This window comes from Pinus tabuliformis, chromosome 4_2 (genome assembly GCF_031772625.1).
Source record: "Pinus tabuliformis cultivar Carrire ecotype Pingquan chromosome 4_2, CPIR1, whole genome shotgun sequence".
NCBI classification, from domain to species: Eukaryota; Viridiplantae; Streptophyta; class Pinopsida; order Pinales; family Pinaceae; genus Pinus; species Pinus tabuliformis.
Window position 1 is genome coordinate 1,115,488,224 of NC_142304.1, and position 24,806 is coordinate 1,115,513,029.

General features: G+C 41.9%; 1 pseudogene; it reads right to left on the minus strand.

The window, feature by feature from the left end:
* LOC149173582 (tropinone reductase homolog At5g06060-like) overlaps positions 1-24,418 on the minus strand; it is a 62,490-nt pseudogene extending 38,072 nt beyond the window's left edge.
* Between the last annotated feature and the right edge of the window lie 388 nt (positions 24,419-24,806).

Consider the following 24,806-nt stretch of genomic DNA (forward strand, 5'->3'; position numbering starts at 1 on the left):
TTCTGTAGTTTTGCGATTGGTTTGGTACTCCCTCTACCTAGATCTCTAGAGAAGTCCCTTTCGTTCCTTTTCAGACTCTTTAACGGAAAAGGTCCATCTGAGCACTTGTCACTTCAGGCTCATTAAAAGTCGAAGGAGACTACAGTCATCTTTTGTTTTTTCTCGACTCTTTAAAACTGAAAAAAAAAGTTGTGTCAAAGTGTCTAAAAATTTATTTTAAACGGAATGTTCATTACCCCTTTCCTACGTTGATCTTGGGTTGAGAAAATGGAGTCTACCAACCAAGGAATTCCCCTTGGAGGAAATCCTATTCCCTTCTCCTCTTGGGGAGATGTTGGTGCACCCCATATGGCCACATTGTCGCTTCCAGGACTGACAATTGGTTTGCCTATATGGCTCTTCTCAACCTCTATCGTTCAAAACACCACTATTCCTGAACAATCGAATCAACAATTAGATGAGTCCAGAGTTGCCCACCAACCTTCTACTTCATCTAATTCTTCCTCTCTTCCTTCCTCTTCACTTGATGGGGCTGGTAAAGCCAAAAGTCAGGTTCCTAAGGAGAATAAGGAAAAGAAGAAGAAAGAGAAGAAGGAGAAGGATCCAAAGGCGAATGGGGGAAAACGAGTGTCCTCTAACGAAAATCCACACACTGCACTGACCAGGCCTAAATCGCCATGTGTCATTTGCAAAGGAGACCACTTTCACAGAGATTGTTCTTGCATCCTTCGGGTATTAAGGGACTGGTCTCCTAGATTGCACAACTCGGTGTTGTCAACCTCTGATGATCATGTTGAAAGCACACCATCAACTAGTGAAAGTGAAGTCCCAGGACAAAAAGGAAAATATAGATTTCCTTATAGGCTGTGCGAAGGCGATCATGCCGTACACCATTGTCCCTTCTTAGACGAAGCCAAAAGAGTTTTGGATGATCATCTGGTTTCACCGTTACGACTTCCTCTTGGATATAAAAAAACTCCTTCCGATTCCGTCACTAGTTGAAAATCTGGCTGGCCCGCTCAAGTGGTTGGCTGAAGCGCCTATCATTGAAGATAAACCATCTGGATCCATACCAGACGAAAGTCAAAAGGTCGAGGCGGCAGTTGACCCGGTCTTGCCTCCAGAGGTTTCATCTTCAGATGATACAATCACTGAGGAGAACAAGGATGACACCGTCCAAATTCTCTTCATAAGCACAGACTCCAATGAACATGGGGGCAATTTACCCGTTCCTTTACCGCAGGAAGGAAGTTCGTCAGAGTCGTACCCGGCCGTCTATTCAGTCCCACCTCCAAGCAACCTAGTTGTCTCCTTCGACTGGAATCAACTAGGCAGACCCCGTTTACCAGCAAGCATACCATTCTGAATTATCGTTCAAATATATAGAATGGTTATGGCTAGTACCATCATAGATGAGGGGGCTTCTGTGAGTATCCTTTCCTCGACTGCTTGGAAAGTGCTTGGTTTGCCATCGCTTTTGCCTGAGATGAGAAACCTGACATGCTTTGATAAAGGAACCAGTCGACCTTTAGGAATCCTTCCCGATGTGCCCATAACATTGAGAGGGAAAAGAGTTCACCTGAACGTAATGGTAGTTCAAGGACCCCTAGATTACAATCTACTCCTTGGACGAGACTATATTTATTGCATGGAAGTGATTGTCTCCTCACTCTTTAGAGTAATGTGTTTTCCTCACGAAGGAAGAGTGGTCAAGCTCGTGGACCAGCTTTCATTTCCCGGATCACGCATAGCAAATAGTCATATACCATCCCTAAATGGTCTTTTCACGCAAGAAATGTCTCAATCTCCAGTCCGTCCTCCCGATGAGCGCGAGTAATTCGGAGGGATATGACTGAAACCAAGGGGGCATGCATCCTGCTCTGCTTCGGCAGGAAAACCTCGGGTATAGGGTAGGTTTCCGAGTGAGAATATGACTAGTCTGTACCTCGTCCGTGATTGGAAGAGGGGTTATTCTAGAACAATATTCTCTTGTCAAAGTTATGTAAGTTGGCAGGCATCGTCGCTCACCTTTGTTTGTTTCAATAGACATCGTCGAAGAAGTGTTTTGTTTGCGCCACGAATAGAACAATCTTTGGGTAACCTGTAAGAGGTAGGCCTCTCTCGTCAAAACAAGTGTTTTGATGGAGAGAAGTAGAGGTAACCTAGAAACTCTGTTTTATACCTGGGGGCATGCAAACTTTTTGGAGTGCAAGCAAAGAGCGACTATTTATTTTTTTAAATTTTTAGGACCTCTAACCCTTTAAACTCGTAGGATTGGTCGTCTCCTAACTTGCATAAAGAAAGGATGTGGGGCAAAACTCTAAATATTGTCGTTTTTATATGAGAAATTCTTATCATATGACTGGATTAATCGATCAGTGTTACCACGAGGTTCAAGCTCGTTAAAAAATAAACCCGGACCGAGCAAATGTTTCCAGCCGCATTTAAGCTCGTTAAAAAATGAACTATTCCCTGGTAAATAACCACCGTGAATGTAGTACTTCAGCCATTAAAGCCTTGGTCGTGTTTGCACCGTCACCTCCACTTTTCCATTGGCCAATCATTCACCTCCATTTGATTGTTTACCCATTTTGAGGAACAGCTGCGAAGAGTGATTTCACTAGCCATCCTTGTGACACTGCCATGATTGGAAAATTCCAAACCTTACCTGGAATCAACTGCTACCCATTTTATCACTCGTTCCTCAAAAGTCGAGTCTCCTTTAAGCTCTTTTCAACTGACTCGTAAAATATGAAAAGATTGTCCAGCCATTGGCCTCTCCAGCTCGTTAAAGGGACAGGAAGTGTTATCCCTCCGCTAGATTTTAATCTTTTTGGACCTGAGGGATTATTACACAAAAAGATCGAGCGCTTGTTTTGTTCCGCTCGTTAAAACTATCGAAAATTCATCCCTTCTATATTGTTTTATACTTTTTCGGACTTAAGGGATTAGATGATGAGAAAGGAATTTTGGAGTTACCTTTACGTACCTTTTCAGACTCTCTAAAAATGAAAACGACCGAGTTATCTTTGTCGTTAAACTTGTTAAAAATATTAATAGTGACAAACTTGTCTTTAGATGAGAACGAGTTTCACTATCGCTAGGCTCGTTAAAACATAGCGATGGGTTTTCCCGAACGGAAAATTATAGAACAAGCATATGTTATACTCCTCAAGCTTGACAAAAATAAAGAGGTAGTGGTCAGCATTGATTGGGGAAAAATTGGGAAGAAAACTCAAAGAATCTTTATTGGTAGCAAGTCGCTCTTGAACATGACACTTCCACTCCGTGTCCTAGTCGGGTTGGGTTGTTTCATTCACCTGTCACATCACCATGGCCACGCCATACCATCCACATTTGGGGTTAGTGCTACCAATCCATCACATAAGTTTCGCCGACATGTTCAAGAGAAGTCATTTAGAGAAGTCACCTGTGTCCCACCCACTACCATACATTATACTTCATTCTTTCATGACCGCCATCCTGAACCGTATATCATCAGATTGTTTTCACCTCCATCAAAATCATTTGCTCCGTTCCTTGTCTTTGATGTGGGATTCATTAAGGCCCTCCTTTGACGGATCACTTCTTGTCGACATCAGCTCATTATCCAAGAAGTTGGTCTAGGAACACCCCGTTCAGTACTTTGAAGCTTGCATGCCTTAATGGCAAGTTTCTCACTTCCAGCGACAGGTTTACATCATTGGCCTTCGACCGAAAGATTTTGCGTGGTGTTCGACGCCAAGTCCTTTATTCACACCACGTGAATTGTACTGTAGTACCTTGAGGGTCATTATCATTATCGGTGATTCCTCTCTCGCTTGTTAACAGTTTACATCATTGACTGGTAATCAAGCAATGTCTTTCCATGTTTGACTTCAGAACATTTCTCACATGGATCGACTTGTACTTCGAGTGAAGATCGGACGAGATTGAAGACCCCGGATCTAGTTTCATCCATCCGGGCTGCGATATATATTCAGGAAAATAAAGACATTAAAATGTACAGCATTGCAGCACAGATAATCATCCTACCAAAAGGATGATGGCTCTATCAGAATCATCAGTCTACACTCAGACGATTGTCTATCCTATGTACATGAAAATGAATTTATAAAGCTGAGCATGGGAATGCCCTCCTCAGCTAGATCATGAAAAACAGTATGAAGATAATGTATTGTATTGTATCTTATTACAGGTCTCCTCCCAGCATTGAAGGAACTTCAGATCCTCATAATAAATCATTTCACCCGATTAACGACTTCATACTTTAGGGGGCAACTGTTATAGACATTTTTGTGCCTTGCAGCTCCAAGCATGAAATGTCCATAAACCAAGGGCTCCTAAGTCCCTAAAAGTGTTGTTCCAACCCCTAAAGGAACAAGGTCAACAAATTACAGCTTCTCCCAGAAGTTCTCCACCAGAAATTGCTCAGAATAAGTCAAAACAGGATCATTTGAGCTGCTCCACTAGCTAGCTACGTTGCATAGCACCTAAATACACTAGCTGGGTGCGTTGCAACGCACCTAAATGCACTATTAGGGTGCGTTGAGTGGGAAATGACAAATGGCAGTGCCATTCCACGAGGTGGAAAGACAATGGAAGCTTCCAAAATATTCTCCTATGACACTTGCCTCACTGAATTCGACCAAGGATGAGTAAGAGGCTCTCAGTCTCCAAGTGGAAGCAAGAACTGACAGAGAGAAGACACTAATCAAATCATAAGCTGAATCATCCTCCTTGCATACATCTATATATGGATCCCTCATCCCAGAGATCTAGAGGCTAGAATTTTGTACATTGTAAGGAATTGCTGTTGGTTTTGAGATAGATATCAGAGTATTGGGTGATTTATGCTTTGTTGGAGGTGAAGAAGGGGCTTCTTTGCTGGGAGGTTGATGCTAGCTCAGGAATCATCGGTTGTAACTCCTCCTGGATCTTCTTGTATATCAATAAAAACTATTTTAGTTTCTCCTACATGCTTATGTATCATTGATGCTTGTTACATTTGTATGTTTAGCTTAAATCTGATCCTAAGTTGTTTATGAATATAGATCCATGTATTTGTATAGTTTTCTTCTTCTGTGATCTTACAGGAACTTGGTGAAGCTGGGCAAGTAAGGGAGCAGGTAGCTGGAAGCTGTCAAAGAAGAGAGGGATTCGATCAAAGGATTAGTGCAAGACATAGGTCGGTTCTTTCTATCCCCCTCTATCTTTAATTCATAAAGGAAATACAAAAGTAGTTTTCTCTGTTTGTTTCTAAGGAAGCTGTCACATCTTAGTGGGATAGAGCAGTTCTAAATAGACACTTTTCCCGGTAACAAAATGGTGACTCCACTGGGGACGATTGTCTAATTAGTTTGTTTGTGTATCTTTTTGTTGTTTCTTTCATAAACTTATAAGTAGCATTCGAACTGCATTTGCCATAACGAATGCAAAGTAGACATCTGTTGCTTCAATCCATTCACTAGATCTGTTTATGATTTGATCAGCTGATTCACAAATGATCTGATTGCCCTTTGTGATATCTCTTAGACCCTCCATAGATCTACCCCCTGATTGTGCATTACTGATTTCTTTTACTCGGCCAAAAAACCAAAGACTAAACTGAAACCGTGACCCAGAACCCGGAGAGATTCTTGTTTCTGGCCCAGCGTAGGTACTGTTAAGAGTTCCTGCATTTCAGCGTAGTTCCCGAAAGGGAAACCTGCGCTGCAATCCAGTTTCTCTGTGCTACAGGTGCGCTGAGCAGACTAGCCCTGTGTTGTTGAGGTTCTTGTGCTTCATTCTTTCCAGTTTTGTCTCTGATTTTTGCAGCCTGTGATCAGTATATGTGTCTGTTTAAAAACCCCTTTTCCTTGTTGTTATTCTGCCTCCTTTGTACAAAAGAACTGTAGATGTTTTTGTGTGTTTGTTGAGTCGTTTACAGTTTTCCATTGCAAAAGTAGAATAGTCGTACTATCGTCCTTTGTTTTAGATCTGTCACAAGTGTCGATTTCGATCATAGGATAAAGTTTGATTGCTGTTGATGGTCGATTATACTTGTACTTTTGCCTTTGGTCTAAATTTGTGACTTTCTAGTGTCAAAAACGAGTATTTATTTCAAAATCTTAAAGTGTAGTAATCGTCTCTATCTTTTGATTTCGAAAAGAAGCTTGTTTGTGTTTGTCGCTTGAAAGCAAATTCAGATTTGTACATCAACTTTCTTTTTAGCATCAATACTAAGAAAGTCAAAAACAAATACATGCACATGTGCATTTGCATATTGACAGTCTGTTTGGCTTGATTTAGGAAAGTGCATTTACAGTGTGCTCTTTACTCTTTGTGAAAAGATTTTGTCTTTCGTTTCCCCTAGTAGCTAGGATTTTCATTGCTAAAAAGAGATAAAAGTTTGCTTATCATCCTTAGATTGCATTTTAGGAATTACACCTACATCGCGTGGTGAACCCAAAAGGAAAACTTCATAAGAAAGATCAACTTAAAATAAATTCAATGAATCTAACAACGCTTTGGAACTTAACGCACAACATTTAGAGTTCTAGGCTAGAGACGTATTTCGGCGTTGTAAAACCTGGTAACTGTTGTCCTCACTGATGGTTGGGTGATTCCTCCACTTTGAGATGATAAGTGCCAGTACGGACTTGTGCTCCCACGTACCGTCGAGTATTTTTTGGGAGACCCCTATAGGCTTAAATCCGTTATCCATAGGAAGCCGTGTCTGCCGCCCTATCGATCGCAATGCACTGAACACAGCATTCGGGAAGATTGACTGTCGTACCGTAAAAGGTATTCTGCAGTTTTATGATTGGTTTGGTACTCACTATACCTAGATCTCCAGAGTAGTCCCTTTCATTCCTTTTCAGACTCTTTAATGGAAAAGGTCCATCTGAGCACTTGTCACTTCAGGCTCATTAAAAGTCGAAGGAGACTAGAGTCATCTTTTGTTTTTTCTCGACTATTTAAAACTGAAAAAAAAAGTTGTGTCAAAGCGTCTAAAAATTTATTTTAAACGGAATATTCATTACCCCTTTCCTGCGTTGATCTTGGGTTGAGAAAATGGAGTCTACCAACCAAGGAATTCCCCTTGGAGGAAATCCTAGTCCCTTCTCCTCTTGGGGAGATGTTGGTGCACCCCATATGGCCATATTGTCGCTTCCAGGACTGACAATTGGTTTTCCTGTATGGCTCTTCTCAACCTCTATCGTTCAAAACACCACTATTCCTGAACAATCGAATCAGCAATTAGATGAGTCCAGAGTTGCCCACCAACCTTCTACTTCATCTAATTCTTCCTCTCTTCCTTCCTCTTCACTTGATGGGGCTGGTAAAGCCAAAAGTTAGGTTCCTAAGGAGAAGAAGGAAAAGAAGAAGAAAGAGAAGAAGGAGAAGGAGCCAAAGGCGAATGCGGGAAAACGAGTGTCGTCTAACGAAAATCCACACACTGCACCGACCAGGCCTAAATCGCCATGTGTCATTTGCAAAGGAGACCACTTTCACAGAGATTGTCCTTGCATCCCTCGGATATTAAGGGACTGGTCTCCTAGATTGCACAACCCGGTGTTGTCAACCTTTGATGATCATGTTGAAAGCACACCGTCAACTAGTGAAAGTGAAGTCCCAGGACAAAAAGGAAAATATAGATTTCCTTGTAGGTTGTGGGAAGGCGATCATGCCGTACACCATTGTCCTTTCTTAGACAAAGCCAAAATAGTTTTGGATTATCGTTCGGTTTCACCGTTACGACTTCCTCCTGGATATAAAAAAAACTCTTTCTGAGTCCGTCACTAGTTGAAAATCTGGCTGGCCCGCTCAAGTGGTCGGCTGAAGCGCCTATCATTGAAGATAAACCATCTGGATCCATACCAGACGAAAGTCAAAAGGTCGAGGCAGCAGTTGACTAGGTCTTGCCTCCAGAGGTTTCATCTTCAGATGATACAATCACTGAGGAGAACAAGGATGACACCATCCAAATTCTCTTCATAAGCACAGACTCCAATGAACATGGGGGAAATTTACCCGTTCCTTTACTGCAGGAAGGAAGTTCGTCAGAGTCGTACCCAGCCGTCTATTCGGTCCCACCTCCAAGCAACCTAGTTGTCTCCTTCGACTGGAATCAACTAGGCAGACCCCGTTTACCAGCAAGCATATCATTCTGAATTATCGTTCAAATATATAGAATGGTTATGGCTGGTACCATCATAGATGAGGGGGCTTCTGTGAATATCCTTTCCTCGACTGCTTGGAAAGTGCTTGGTTCGCCATCGCTTTTTCCTGAGATGAGAAATCTGACATTCTTTGATAAAGGAACCAGTCGACCTTTAGGAATCCTTCCCGAGGTGCCCATAACATTGAGAGGGAAAACCGTTCACCTGAACGTAATGGTAGTTCAAGGACCCCTAGATTACAATCTACTCCTTGCACGAGACTATATTTATTGCATGGGAGCGATTGTCTCCTCACTCTTTAGAGTAATGTGTTTTCTGCACGAAGGAAGAGTGGTCAAGCTCATGGACCAGCTTTCATTTCCCGGATCACGCATAGTAAATAGCCATATACCATCCCTAAATGGTCTTTTCACGCAAGAAATGTCTCAATCTCTAGTCTGTCCTCCCGATGAGCGCGAGTTATTCGGAGGGATATGACTGAAACCTAGGGGGCATGCATCCTGGTCTGCTTCGGCAAGAAAACTTCGGGTATAGGGTAGGTTTCCGCGAGAGAATATGACAAGTCTGTACCCCGTCCGTGATTGGAAGAGGGGTTATTGTAGAACAAGATTCTCTTGTCAAAGTTATGTGACTTGGCGGGCATCGTCGCTCACCTTTGTTTGTTTCGATAGACATCGCCAAAGAAGTGTTTTGTTTGCGCCGCGAATAGAAAAATCTTTGGGTAACCTGTAAGAGGTAGGCCTCTCTCGTCAAAACAAGTGTTTTGACGGAGAGAAGTAGAGATAACCTTGAAACTCTGTTTTATACCTGGGGGCATGCAAACCTTTTGGAGTGCAAGCAAAGAGCGACTATTTATTTTTTTTAATTTTTAGGACCTCTAACCCTTTAAACTCGTAGGGTTGGTCGTCTCCTAACTTGCATAAAGAAAGGATGTGGGGCAAAACTCTAAAAATTGCCATTTTTATATGAGAAATTCTTATTATATGACTGGATTAATCGAGCAGTGTTACCGCGAGGTTCAAGCTCGTTAAAAAATAAACCCGGACCGAGCAAATGTTTCCACCCACGTTTAAGCTCGTTAAAAAATGAACTATTCCCTGGTAAATAACCACCGTGAATGTAGTACTTCAGCCATTAAAGCCTTGGTCGTGTTTGCACCGTCACCTCCACTTTTTCATTGGCCGATCATTCACCTCCATTTGATTGTTTACCCATTTTGAGGAACAGCTGCGAAGAGTGATTTCACTAGCCATCCTTGTGACAATTCTGTGATTGGAAAATTCCAAACCTTACCTGGAATCAACTACTACCCATTTTATCACTCGTTCCTCAAAAGGCGAGTCTCCTTTAAGCTCTTTTCAATTGAATCGTAAAATATGAAAAGATTGTCGAGCCATTGGCCTCTCCAGCTCGTTAAAGGGACAGGAAGTGCTATCCCTCCGCTAGATTTTAATCTTTTTGGACCTGAGGGATTATTACACAAAAAGATCGAGCGCGTGTTTTGTTCCGCTCGTTAAAACTATCAAAAATTCATCCCTTCTGTATTGTTTTATACTTTTTCGGACTTAAGGGATTAGATGACGAAAAAGGAATTTTGGAGTTATCTTTACGTACCTTTTCAGACTCTCTAAAAATGAAAAGGACTGAGTTATCTTTGTCGTTAAACTCGTTAAAAATATTAATAGCGACAAACTTGTCTTTAGACGAGAACGAGTTTCACTATCGCTAGGCTCGTTAAAACATAGCGATGGGTTTGCCCGAAGGGAAAATTATAGAACAAGCATATGTTATCCTCCTCAAGCTTGACAAAAATAAAGAGGTACTGGTCAGCAATGACTGGGGAAAAATTGGGAAGAAAACTCAAAGAATCTTTATTGGTAGCAAGTCGCTCTTGAACATGACACTTCCACTCCATGTGCTAGTTGGGTTGGGTTGTTTCATTCACCGGTCACATCACCATGGTCACGCCGTACCATCCACATTTGGGGTTAATGCTATCTATCCATCACATAAGTGTCGCCGACATGTTCAAGAGAAGTCATTTAGAGAAGTCACCTGTGTCCCACCCACTACCATACATTATACTTCATTCTTTCATGACCGCCATCCTGAACCGTATATCATCAGATTGTTTTCACCTCCATCAAAGTCATTTGCTCCGTTCCGTGTCATTGATGTGGGATTCATTAAGGCCATCCTTTGACGGATCACTTCTTGTCAACATCAGCTCATTATCCAAGAAGTTGGTCTAGGAACACCCCATTCAGTACTTTGAAGCTTGCATGCCTTAATGGCAAGTTTCTCACTTCCAGCGACAGGTTTACATCAATGGCCTTAGACCGAAAGATTTTGCGTGGTGTTCGACACCAACTCCTGTATTCACACCACGTGAATTGTACTGTAGTACCTTGAGGGTCATTATCATTATCGGTGATTCCTCTCACGCTTGTTAACAGTTTCCTTCATTGACTAGTAATCAAGCGATGTCTTTCCATGTTCGACTTCAGAACATTTCTCACATGGATCGACTTGTACTTCGAGTGAAGATCAGACAAGATTGAAGACCCCGGATCTAGTTTTATCCATCCGGGTTGCGATATATATTCAGGAAAATAAAGACACTAAAATGTACAGCATTGCAACACAGATAATCATCCTACCAAAAGGATGATGGCTCTATCAGAATCATCAGTCTACACTCAGACGATTGTCTGTCCTATGTACATGAAAATGAATTTATAAAGCTGAGCATGGGAATGCCCGCCTCAGCTAGATCATTAAAAATAGTATGAAGATAATGTATTGTATTGTATCTTATTACAAGTCTCCTCCCAGCATTGAAAGAACTTTGGATCCTCATAATAAAGCATTTCACCCGATTAACGGCTTCATACTTTAGGGGGCAACTGTTATAGACATTTTTGTGCCTTGCAGCTCCAAGCATGAAATGTCCATAAACCAAGGACTCCTAAGTCCCTAAAAGTGTTGTTCCAACCCCTAAAGGAACAAGGTCAACAAATTATATCTTCTCCCAGAAGTTCTCCACCAGAAATTTCTCAGAATATGTCAAAACAGGATCATTTCAACTGCTCCATTGGCTAGCTGCGTTGCATAGCACCTAAATACACTAGCTGGGTGCGTTGAAGTGCACCTAAATGCACTATCAGGGTGAGTTGAGCGGGAAATGACAAATGGCAGTGCCATTCCGCGAGGTGTAAAGACAATGGAAGCTTCCAGAATCTTCTCCTATGACACTTGCCTCACTGAATTCGACCAAGGATGAGTAAGAGGCTCTCAGTCTCCAAGTGGAAGCAAGAACTGACAGAGAGAAGACACTAATCAAATCATAAGATGACTCATCCTCCTTGCATACATCTATATATGGATCCCTCATCCTAGAGATCCAGAGGCTGGAATTTTGTACATTGCAAGGAATTGCTGTTGGTTTTGAGATAGATATCAGAGTATTGGGTGATTTATGCTTTGTTGGAGGTGAAGAAGGGGCTTCTTTGCTGGGAGGTTGATGCCAGGTCAGGAATCATCGGTTGTAACTCCTCCTGAATCTTCTTGTATATCAATAAAAACTATTTGAGTTTCTCCTACATGCTTGTGTATCATTGATGCTTGTTACATTTGTATGTTTAGCTTAAATCTGATCCTAAGATGTTTATGAACATAGATCCATGTCTTTGTATAGTTTTCTTCTTCTGTGATCTTACAGGAACTTGGTGAAGCTGGGCAAGTAAGGGAGCAGGTAGCTGGAAGCTGTCAAAGAAGAGAGGGATTGGATCAAAGGATTAGCGCAAGACACAGGTCAGTTCTTTCTATCCCCCTCTATCTTTAATTCATAAAGGAAATACAAAAGTATTTTTCTCTTTTGTTTCTAAGGCAGCTATCACACCTTAGTGGGATAGAGAAGTTCTAAATAGACACTTTTCCCGGTAACAGTAGGGTCCAGAGGTATGACTACGTGCAGAGACCTTTTCTAAAAAACCATCTTGCGCTTCTTCAGACTTATCACCCCGTTCATGTTGGTGGCCCAATCTATTCCTAATAGCGCGAGGTAGGTATTGCTTTCATCAACAATCTCTATCATTCAAAATCTGCTAGCACACTTGCTCCTTCAATATCCACTGTAATTCCCTGCAGTCTCCCCATAGGTATGATCTTTTGCTGGTTCGCGATTCGTAGATGGATAGGAGACCATTGTAGCATAGGCATTCCCATGTGCTCCCATGTCTACTTCAGCATAACGTTCGCATCTGATCCTAGGTCCAGAATTACTTGGTCCATCTCATATTCTCCAATCTACGTGGTCAACCTCATCTCTCTTCCTATCCTCGCCACCTGCTTTCCAATCTTTTGAACTACATGTGGTTCTCCTAACACAGTACCTGCACATCTATTTATGAGTTCCTTCAATCCATTTCCAGCCTTACTATCACACAATAGCTTCATGAATGTTTCTACAAATGTTGTGACCATTGATGGGTCCATTTTTGGCTCTGGTCTATCTTTGCTTCCTGAAGTGGAGGCATCGGCGAAGCTCTTCCTAATTTCCATGAAGGTTTCCTTAGCACGCTCCAAATCAAACTTTGGTTCTTTTGTTGGAGCCTTGTGAACCCAAGTACTATCTTCAGGTTGCTTGCCTTTATCATCCCCTGTCTTAATTCCACTTCGAAGCACAATGTTCACATTAGGGTCTTCCTCACGTGGCTCGGACCTTATCATTTACAAGTTCTAAGTCAAGGGAGGTTGGAGTGCTCCCTTGTCCCGCAGCCTCACTATTAGTGTGGGATAATCCTCTGTCTCATGATCAAAAAAGGTACAATATAGACATGATGGACATGTTGGATTTGTACAATCATAGGCATAGTGTCTTGCCCCCCCCCCCGCAATTCTAACATATCAGTTGTCTGCAACCCCTTCCAAGTCTTCCTCCACCTCGGCCTCATCCGCGTCCCTAAAAGCTAGTTCGTGCCACTCCTGCATTTTGGTCAAGGGGCCGCATTTTGGCCTGAACTCTGTAGGTGGGAGTCCTATCCATCATCAACTCATAGCTTCTATAGGTGAACTCGTCATCTCCCACTGATCTATAGAAATTACAAAATAACTGTTGTGAATTCTGCGTGTACTTCTGCAACAAATGGCAGTCGTTCATAGCATGCTTTCCTCCTGTTTGACAAATTGTGCACCACAACGCAAGCATCACAGTAGGTCCCTCTTAGGTCTCTGGTCTTAACAACATCAGTCCTCCTCCCATGAGGTAATTCTCGAACACTAGGCAGTGGTCCTTGTCATGACCATAACCCTTACATTTAACACATCATACCTCTTCGTGCACTTCCAGGCAAGCTATCATGTCCTATTTCAGAATCTGCATCTCAAGGCATAAGTTTCTCAACTGCGCATAGATCTGCTAAACTCCTAGGTTAAGATCCTATATCGAGGTCTCATGTAGCCTCATTGTGATCTCCAAGGAATCTGCCTGAGTTCTTAACCTTTGTTGTGACAGCGCGTTCCTCAAATGTGGCGTTAGCGATGCTACAAACCATTCGCAGTGTTGTCCATTCGTCAAAGTCATATTAGCTTTGTGAATCATGCACTTTAGTCTCTGATCTAATTCCCAGGGGGTCTCACCTGGTGGCATCGCGATCTCCTTGAACCCAATGATTGACTGTGCCTTTGTCTTCGGCCTGCTAAATTCTCTGTTCAGCACAATTTGGATGTCTGCGATCCCCACATTTAGATTGTCATTAGAATGCTTAATATACTAGGTCTGCGCATGATCCTATAGAGTGCTGACCAACATCACATTATTGTTGGAAATAATACTGAGAGGGGGGGTGAATCAGTATTATCAAGCAATTTAATAAATCTTCCTTATTTGATCTTTGAATTATTTTTGCATGTCAGTACCATAAAATAATGAGCATGAAAAACAGATAATCACACCAAAGAACACAAGATGTAAGGTGGAAACCCAATGTGGGTGAAAACCACCTGCTGCAATATGTCTCTATCTTCTTTCAATTTAGAAACTTCTTTTACAATGATTTTGTACTGGTGCAGTCCTTTACCAGTACGCAGGCTGCAACCTGCAGAGAGCTACAACTCTCCCTCTTTCTCGTTTTCCAGTCTACTCCTGGAAGGGAGCAACAACCCCCTACTTCTTTTCATAAAGCATCAGATGATCAACAAGTACATAATAGATATAGACCACTACAGATATCAGATCAGCAATAACAGAACCAACCCAGAACACCTTATCAACAGAGAAATTCAATCAACAGAACATCTTAAAACAAAGACGCAGTTTTTCTTTCTGTGGCCTGCAACCAGACGCAGTTAACCTTCTGCTACTCTGCGTCCACACGCAGATATCCTTCTGCTCCGCTGCGTGCCCACGCACTGTTCCTGTGACTGCTCTGCGTTATGTTGCTTCAGGGACGCACCCAAAGATACTATCGCGCCACGTCTTTTGCTACAGAGACGCACCTGAAAACATTATCGCGCCGCGTCCTTCTGCTTCAGAGACGCACCTGAACCTTTATCGCCCTGCGTCCCCATGCAGGTCTTTCTCTACTGTACTGCGTCTCGGCGCACCTACCCTTTACAGTATCAGCGTCCCGGCGCACTTGCCCTTTACAGTATCAGCATCCCGGCGCACTTGCCCTTTACAGTATCAGCGTCCCGGCGCGCTTGCCCTTTACAGTATCAGCATCCCGGCGCACTTTCCCTTCACTGAACCTGTGACCCTTCAGATTTAAATGATATGAAGACTTCAGAACAGACCCAAACAGTCAGATCTACAGATCTGATCATGCGCCATAGAGATCACAGTCCATTAGAAGATTCGCCTTCTTAGATCTGGACTAGATCTCACCAAATAAGATATTCAACCCAAGACTCTTGCCCAATCCAAATGAACACCTTTGCTTTATATAGGCAAGCTCCTCCCCAAAACATGGAACAATACCACGAGCCGACACTATAGAAACACAAAACCGTCGGCTAGATACCACACAAGAAACCCCCACGTGTTTTTCTCTGCCTTGAAATGTGTGCACTGGGTGGACGCACCCCCTGAACGGCTGGCCGGCGTCCCTGGACGCGGGTTCTGCATGGTATACCTGCGGGGACGCACTTTCTGAACCGATTGCCTGCGTCCTTCTTAATTTTCAACAAACTGAGAGCCTTACCACTGGAGTTGCCATCAAGTACAACATCTGTAACATTCAGTCATACTAGAAAACATAATGCCAACAATCTCCCCCTTTGGACTTGATGGCAACCTCACAAACTTCAGCTTCATTCTCCCCCTTTGACATCAAGGGCAAAGGGTATGCTCCCCCTAAGCTCATGCTCCCCCTGAATATGAACCAGATCTGCAGCAACGCACCACCATGAAAGAGATAGAGACATATTGCAGCTATTTCCAAGATCTCCTTCTCCATAATGCCAACAATGCATTATGTGCTCCCCCTGAGCCTGTACCACCAATAAGAAGAGGTTCAACAAGATGATGCATCAACAACCCCCAGCTTTTGCCTAAGGTATTCAAACGTGTCCCTGGGCAATGGTTTGGTAAGAATATCAGCAACTTGTTCCTTGGAAGGAACATACTCCAACTTGACTTTCTGTTCAAGCACTTGTTCCCAGAGAAAATGATACTTGATTGGTATGTGCTTGGTTTTTGAATGCATAACCGGATTCTTTGAGATGCTGATTGCACTTGTGTTATCACATAAGATGGGGATAGGTGGTGTACAAGTGATTTGAAAATCCTGCAAAGTCTGCATCATCCAAAGGAGTTGAGTGCAACAAGATGCAGCAGCAACATATTCTGCTTCAGCTGTAGACAAGGCAATCGAACTCTGTTTCTTGCTGAACCAAGATACCAGTCTGGAACCCATAAAGAACGCACCACCACTTGTGCTTTTCCTGTCATCCACGCTTCCGGCCCAATCTGCATCTGTATAAGCATGAAGAGTAAGATATGTATCTCTAGGATACCATAAGCCATAATTTTGAGTCCCTTGAAGATATTTGAAAATTCTCTTTACTGCCTGAAGATGAGTCTCCTTCGGATTTGCCTGAAATCTTCCAACTATTCCAACTGCATGCATGATGTCCGGTCGGGTACCTGTCAAATATAGTAAACTTCCAATCATAGATCTGTAGGTTGGTTGATGTACTGCTGCAGATTCATCATTTGCACTGAGACTACATCCTGTGACCATGGGTGTACATACTGGTTTTGCATCTTCCATGCCATATTTCTTCAAAATCTGCTTGAGATACTTGGTTTGAGATAAAAAGATTCCTCCTTCCTTTTGTTGGATTTGCAAACCAAGGAAATATGTCAGTTCTCCTAGCAAGGACATTTCAAATTCTTTCTGCATGACCGAGGCAAAGCTTTGACTCATAGCTTCTTCATTGCTGCAAAAAATAATGTCATCTACATACACAACAAGTATTAGTAATTTGTCATTTTCAATTTTTACATACAGATTGCTATCTGCTGAACCTTTTGAGAAGCCTTGTTGATGAAGATATTTGTCCAACCGGTAGTACCAAGCCCTTGGAGCTTGTTTGAGACCATAGAGAGCCTTTTTCAATCGGCATACAAGATTTGGATCATTTCCAAGAATGAACCCATCTGGCTGTTCAATGTACACTTCTTCTTCCAAGTCTCCATTCAGAAAGGCTGATTTCACGTCCATTTGAAATACTTTGAAGTTTTGAAAACTTGAGAGAGCAAGGAACATTCGGATGGCCTCAAGTCTTGCAACAGGAGCAAAAGTTTCTTCAAAGTCTATTCCTTCTTGCTGCGCATACCCTTTACAAACAAGTCGGGCTTTGTTTCTAATTACTTCTCCATTTTCATTCAATTTATTTTTGAAGACCCATTTTGTTCCGATAACATTCTTATCCTTTGGTCTAGGAACCAGCTCCCAAGTGTTGTTCTTTTCGATTTGCTCAAGTTCTTCATCCATTGCTTTCACCCAACATTCATCTTTGCATGCTTCTTTCACATTTTGTGGTTCAGTAGAGGAGAGTAATGCCAAATAGCTTGAGGCTTCTGCAACAGTTCTTCTTGTTTGTACACCTGCTTCTTTCTGCCCCACAATCTGAGATTCTGGATGATTCTTCTGAACATATCTGGATGGAGTTTTCTCTTCTATTCTTGTCTGCTCCTCTGGTTCTTCTTGAGGTTCTCCTTGGGGTTCTTCTTCTTCATTATTCTGTCTTTGAGGGTAGCCTTCATCTTCTTCTATATCTTCATGATGTACTTGCCTAGGAATATATCCCTTCTCATCAACCACTACATCAATGCTGTCAACAATTCTGCCAAGCCTTTTATTGTAGCATTTGTATGCTTTGCTATGTGGAGAATAGCCAAGAAGAATGCCTTCATCTGCTCTAGGTTCAAGTTTGCCAAGCTGCTCATCAGTATTCTTGATATAGCATTTGCTCCCAAAGATTTTGAAGTGCTTTACCGAAGGAGTTTTACCACTCCAGAGCTCATGAGGAGTTTGAGTGCTGTTCACCCGGACATTTGTCTTGTTGAGAATAATAACCGCAGCATGTGCAGCTTCACCCCAGAAAGTTGCGAGAGTTCCTGATTCATCAAGCATAGCACGAGCCATTTGTTGGATTGTTCTGTTCATTCTTTCAACAACTCCATTTTGCTGAGGAGTTCTAGCTGTAGAGAATTCTCTCCTTATCCCATGTTCATCACAGAAATCGAAAAATTCATTTGAAGTAAATTCCCCACCTCTGTCGGATCTGAGGCACTTAATTTTGTGACCTGATTCATTTTCAACCAAGGCTTTGAAGGTCTTGAATTTTTCGAATGCTTCATCTTTGTGCTTCATAAGTCCTAACCAGACAAACCTGGAGAAATCGTCAATAAATAATATCAAGTATTCCTCTCCTCTAGGTGTTCTTTTCCTGAATGGGCCACATGTATCTGTATTTACTAGCTCAAGAGGCATGCTAGCTGATCCCTCTTTCTCTGGAAAGTTAGTCCTGGTTTGTTTTCCAAACTGACATGATCTGCATATGGTGTTGTCAGGAATTTTGATATCTGGAAGATCGCGAACTGCCTGATATTTGCATGCTTTCCTTATTTGTGAGAAGCTTAGATGTCCCAACCTTCGATGCCATAACCAGTGCTCTTCATCCTTGCTAAGATAGCATTGTTGTTGTCCTTCTTCAAATATGTACAGATTATTTGGAGTTCTTTTGCCTTTGAGTACTGTTTTACCTGTATCAAGATCACGAACAAGACATCCATTCGATCTGAAAATAACCTCGGTTTTTTGATCACACATCTGGCTAACACTTAGTAGATTATGCTTCAATCCATCAACATACAAAACATTTCCAGCCTTGACCTTTTCTTTCAAAGGAGCAATACCTTTTCCTTTTATAGTTGCAGGAGTATCATTTCCAAAAGAAACTTTCTTTCCCTTTTCTAAAGTAGAATAAGATTCAAGTTTTTCTTTATCACCTGTCATATGTTTCGAACATCCACTGTCAATGTACCATAGATTTTCCTGTCCTTCTGCATAAAATGCTATCCCACATCTTTCTGTTTGAGGTTCCTTTATTCTCCATGTTTTGGTGCTTGTGGCTTGTTCCTTTTTCTCCTGAAACCTGCTCCTGCATTCAAAGTCTTCATGACCAAAATTATTGCAAATAGAACATTCAACTTCATTTTCAAGAACCGAAAAGTTGTTATAGGTCCTTTTTGTAATCCCTGTCATACTTCTTTGTTTTTGAGCTTCCCTAGTCATGATTGTTTTATATGCAACACATTGGGCTGCTTTGTGACCAAAGTTATGGCAAGAAAAACATTGTCCATTGAAGAAGCTTCTGCGGTTATTGAATCTACCAGCCAACTGATTGTAATTTCTATTTTCATCTATTCTTGAACCAAACTGAGAAGATTTTACCTGTGGCTGGTTGTAGCTTTTGTTCACCCTTAAGATGGATTGTCCCTGATAGTTTCTGTTTGTAATTCGTCCCTGCTTTACCTGATTATCTTCATTGTTCTTCTGCTCATTTCTTCTTGCTGCATCAAGATAACTTTTTGAGGTGGATGCTTGAGAGGTTTCTCCATTATAGCCCAAACCTGTCTTGTTTAGAGGAGACCGCTGCACATTGATAATCTCATCCAAAGTTTCAGATCCTTTGACAAACTTAAGATTAATAGCTTTTGTTTTCTCAATTTCTTTTCTGAGACCAACAATTTCACCTTCTAGTTTTTCAAGATGTTTTTCCTTTTCATCAATTTGAAATTGCAAAGTATCAATGATCACATTCTTTTCTTCTATGCATCTCTTGAGTCTAGTAATTTCATCATAGAGATTATCCACATCTACAACATCCTCATAATCATCATCTTCAAATGCCATTAACAGCTTATATTTATTACCTTGTCCATCTTCATCACTGTTTGATAATCCATCACTATCTTCATGGGTGTAGTAGCTTTTCTTATTTGCACTTTGTTTCTTGTTCCATTTAGCAGGTTCTTTTCCTTTATCCTTATAAGGACATTTTGCAGCATAATGACCTACTCTTCCACAAGCAAAGCATTTGAAAGGTAGCTTACCTCTGAACCTTCCAGAACCCCTTTGAAGATTTCTGACAATTTGATTCTTCTTCCTCTTCTTCTGGAACATGGCTTGCTTCATAGTAATCTTCTTTGCCTGATGCCTTAAAAGCAGCTTCCCTTCTGTCTGATGGACCTCCCTTTCTCATTTCATAAGCAGTTAGAATTCCATGTAGCTGAGACATAGTGAGAACACGGAGATTTTCCTTTTCTTCTATTGCAGATACTTTAGATTCAAACTTGGGTGATAATGATCTTAGTATCTTTTGAACTACTATAGTCTCTTTTATTTCTTCACCCAAATTTTTCATACAATTAACAATCTCATCTACCCGAAGAAAATAATTAGCCACACTTTCATCATTATACATCTTGAGAGTCTCATATTGAATCCTGAGAGTTTGAAGTTTAGCTTGTTTTACCTGTTCATCTCCTTCATAGCTAGTGATCATTTTGTCCCATATCTCTTTTGCTGATTTGAAGTGCATGACCTTCATGAATTCTGTTTGGGATATACTTCCTAATAGAGTACTGACTGCCTTTGCATTTGTTTCATACTTCTTTTTCTCAACTGGATCTGTAGGAGAAGCTGAAGGAAAAGCATAGCCTGTTTCTACAATGTTCCAAACTTCTGTACCAAGAGATTGAAGATATGCAGTAACTCTTACCTTCCAATAATTGAAATTTGTCCCATCAAAAATCGGTGGCCTGATTGATGCTTCTTTCTCGTAGTTGCTCATGATGAACGATCTACCTTCAAGCGATCAAGCTTCTCTGAAGGACCTGCTCTGATACCAATTGTTGGAAATAATACTGAGAGGGGGGGTGAATCAGTATTATCAAGCAATTTAATAAATCTTCCTTATTTGATCTTTGAATTATTTTTGCATGTCAGTACCATAAAATAATGAGCATGAAAAACAGATAATCACACCAAAGAACACAAGATGTAAGGTGGAAACCCAATGTGGGTGAAAACCACCTGCTGCAATATGTCTCTATCTTCTTTCAATTTAGAAACTTCTTTTACAATGATTTTGTACTGGTGCAGTCCTTTACCAGTACGCAGGCTGCAACCTGAAGAGAGCTACAACTCTCCCTCTTTCTCGTTTTCCAGTCTACTCCTGGAAGGGAGCAACAACCCCCTACTTCTTTTCATAAAGCATCAGATGATCAACAAGTACATAACAGATATAGACCACTACAGATATCAGATCAGCAATAACAGAACCAACCCAGAACACCTTATCAACAGAGAAATTCAATCAACAGAACATCTTAAAACAAAGATGCAGTTTTTCTTTCTGTGGCCTGCGACCAGACGCAGTTAACCTTCTGCTACTCTGCGTCCACACGCAGATATCCTTCTGCTCCGCTGCGTGCCCACGCACTGTTCCTGTGACTGCTCTGCGTTCTGTTGCTTCAGGGACGCACCCAAAGATACTATCGCGCCGCGTCTTTTGCTACAGAGACGCACCTGAAAACATTATCGCGCCGCGTCCTTCTGCTTCAGAGACGCACCTGAACCTTTATCGCCCTGCGTCCCCACGCAGGTCTTTCTCTACTGTACTGCGTCTCGGCGCACCTACCCTTTACAGTATTAGCGTCCCGGCGCACTTGCCCTTTACAGTATCAGCGTCCCGGCGCACTTGCCCTTTACAGTATCAGCGTCCCGGCACGTTTGCCCTTTACAGTATCAGCGTCCCGGCGCACTTTCCCTTCACTGAACCTGCGACCCTTCAGATTTAAATGATATGAAGACTTCAGAACAGACCCAAACAGTCAGATCTACAGATCTGATCATGCGCCATAGAGATCACAGTCCATTAGAAGATTCGCCTTCTTAGATCTGGACTAGATCTCACCAAATAAGATATTCAACCCAAGACTCTTGCCCAATCCAAATGAACACCTTTGCTTTATATAGGCAAGCTCCTCCCCAAAACATGGAACAATACCACGAGCCGACACTATAGAAACACAAAACCGTCGGCTAGATACCACACAAGAAACCCCCACGTGTTTTTCTCTGCCTTGAAATGTGTGCACTGGGTGGACGCACCCCCTGAACGGCTGGCCGGCGTCCCTGGACGCGGGTTTTGCATGGTATACCTGCGGGGACGCACTTTCTGAACCGATTGCCTGCGTCCTTCTTAATTTTCAACAAACTGAGAGCCTTACCACAGGAGTTGCCATCAAGTACAACATCTGTAACATTCAGTCATACCAGAAAACATAATGCCAACAATTATTTATATTGTCATCCGTAACTCCCTATGCTTCCCATACATCTTTTATCACAAACCAAAACTAGTCTGGATCTTCATTTCCTACTCCCTTGAACACCGAAAACTTTATCGTGCTTGCCATATTGACTTGCGGTGGTGGCGGAGGTTGTATCGATGAAGATGGGGGTGAAGGAAATGAAGCTGGTGGTGGTGTGGGTGGAGGTGGTATGCACAGAATCCTCTACCTTATCAAATTTATCGCACTTCTTGGTGAGACCTTCGTGAGCTCTTCCTCGTCCCCTCGCGGAGGTGAAATAAAGGGGTTAGTTTAGAGTTCTGCACTACCTTCGTTTTTGTAAATTTTCCCACTTCGCATAGCCCCAAACATCAATGTATTTGTATAATCGTCTTTTCCCACAGTAGCATTTTAATCCAAGTGTTAAAAACTTAATGCACTTACCTCGCTGTCCTTTGAGGAAGCATCACTCTGCCTTGCTATAACTGACTGAAGTATCTACCGCGAACTCAATAATGAATCCTCCTATAATTCGACCGAGCCACTGATCAACAGTGCACGTGATCTTATCCTCTGATGCTTCCAATCTGCACACCACCTCTAGGGTCCACACAATAGGACTGTCAAGCATGCACCTTCCTTGGCTATCTACTAACTTCACGATCCACTCGTAAAGCTCAGTAGGGAAATATGCAAAGAAAATTTCGTGGATCTCTATGTACAGGTAGTAGTCTAACCACTCTTCTTTTGATAGTCACCGATTCTTGTTCTCCTATGTCGCGAACTCGTGAATTCTCCTGTCCAACCAACCTTCAATTTCTTTCTTAGCTTGATTCCAATGATATGACATCAGACATCTCTATGTAGATTTCAGTCCTGACAACGGAACCATTTGTTGGCCTGTTGGGGCCTAACCTAGGTTCGAAGTTAATTAGCCAAAAAAATCCTTGTACTACTAGCCCTTTCGAAAATATTCCGTGGAGAGTGGACTGAGGTCTCACCCGACGCAGTATGGGGGGATGCTAGAACCAGGTTTCTGTACCCTTGAGATGTCTGAGGGGTTTATTTTGTCCAACTGTGAATACCTTCATGTCAGTTACTTCGCACACTTCCTTGACTAGTAGGGCCTTCATGCCTTATTATATTTGCCTTTGTGCAACCCTAACCAGGGGCTGTGGGGATTTCATGGTGTTGGAGCAATGATATATACTATGGAGCTTACTTATCTTGTTATAATAATTAGTTATCTTCACATAAACAAGTACCTTATATTATATTCACTTAAAGTTCACACAGTAAAGAAACAATAAACTTGCAATTCATACCCAATATACGTTAATGCATAAAATAGGAAAAGATACATAGAAATATGGTAAAACTTCTTTTTATTAATGCTTCCAATGGTTACAGACTCAACATGCCCTGCGCACTTAGCTGCATGGATCCGCGCACTCAGCTGCGGACTACTAGGCCTCTGCACACTCAACTGCAGAGCCTTCTCCTACTCTACGAACCAAAGGCACAACTCTACACTTAAACTCAATGCTTCATGGATTGATTTCCTTCTATCCTTGTCCAGATGTCTCTTTACACTTAGAGCCTTGCTCTATTTATACAATCCCATGGTCTGCGGACCATGGGTAGATCTCTCAAACCGACACTACATTTACAAAAGTAAGGGTGGACAACCCTATGACTCTATTACAACTTCGTGCTCTGCGCCCACAAATCGCAGAGTCTTTATAATGGACTTAGTCAAAATTTGGGCTTTAAGCCCCAAAACGTGCCTTGGGGGATCCCACGCCCGACATCTTTTACAGCTGGCTTTACTTTACAAAACTAAGGGCAGACAAACCTTTATGACTTATGACACCTTCATGCTCTCCAACCACAAAATGTGGAGACTTTACTATTTTATTACAAAATTTGACCCAAAACATGGGCTTTTAGCCCGAAAACTATCCTTTGGGGGATCTCATTCCCAAGACCAACAGTCGTCGCAATCTAGTGCAAACCCCTATAGTGTGTCTCTGGTACCGCAATGGCACCTCATTTATTGAGGCATACTTTGGAATTCCCCTGGTTAAATCTTCCATGTTACGCTCTACCGCTATAATAGGATCTTCTCTCTCCTCATAAGGAGCCTCCTCAAACTTGCCTACCACTCGAATGGCTATCAAGGAAACCCTTGGAGGTATCTCTGGTCCCACATCTACAAAACATCATAATTTAAATCTTAGTACATATACAAAAATAAAAAATTAAAAGCTTTAAGAACTTTAAAAATATTTTTACCTTCATCAGTCCACTGTGCACCTGGTGGAAGTGGAAGATTTGGATCTCCTAGGGAATTTGTGCCTTCATATGCCCAATCATCAACCATGATTAGCTAATAATGCAGCCACCCAAAAAATGTTGGAGGGAATGAAATTTTTTGGCCGCCTCCATGTCGAGACATCAACTCACCCCATCTGAGTAATTGTTGATATTTGGGTGTTGGTGCATCCACTTCTATCCACTGATAAAAATGCAATGGCACATATTCTAGGAAGAATGTCACCAAAATGGATCCGAAACCAAATTTTTTTAGACTTCTTGTCTTGCACTTGGTATGTTGGTGCTTCATGTAGACTAATAAACCCTCACTCCAATTGAATACCATGGGATTTAGACACTAGATTGCATACTAGAAATGAGACTTGGTTACCTCATGAAACGCTTGAGCCCAAACTATTCAGGCTACAATGTGTAGGATTGTTTGTAGAGGGAGA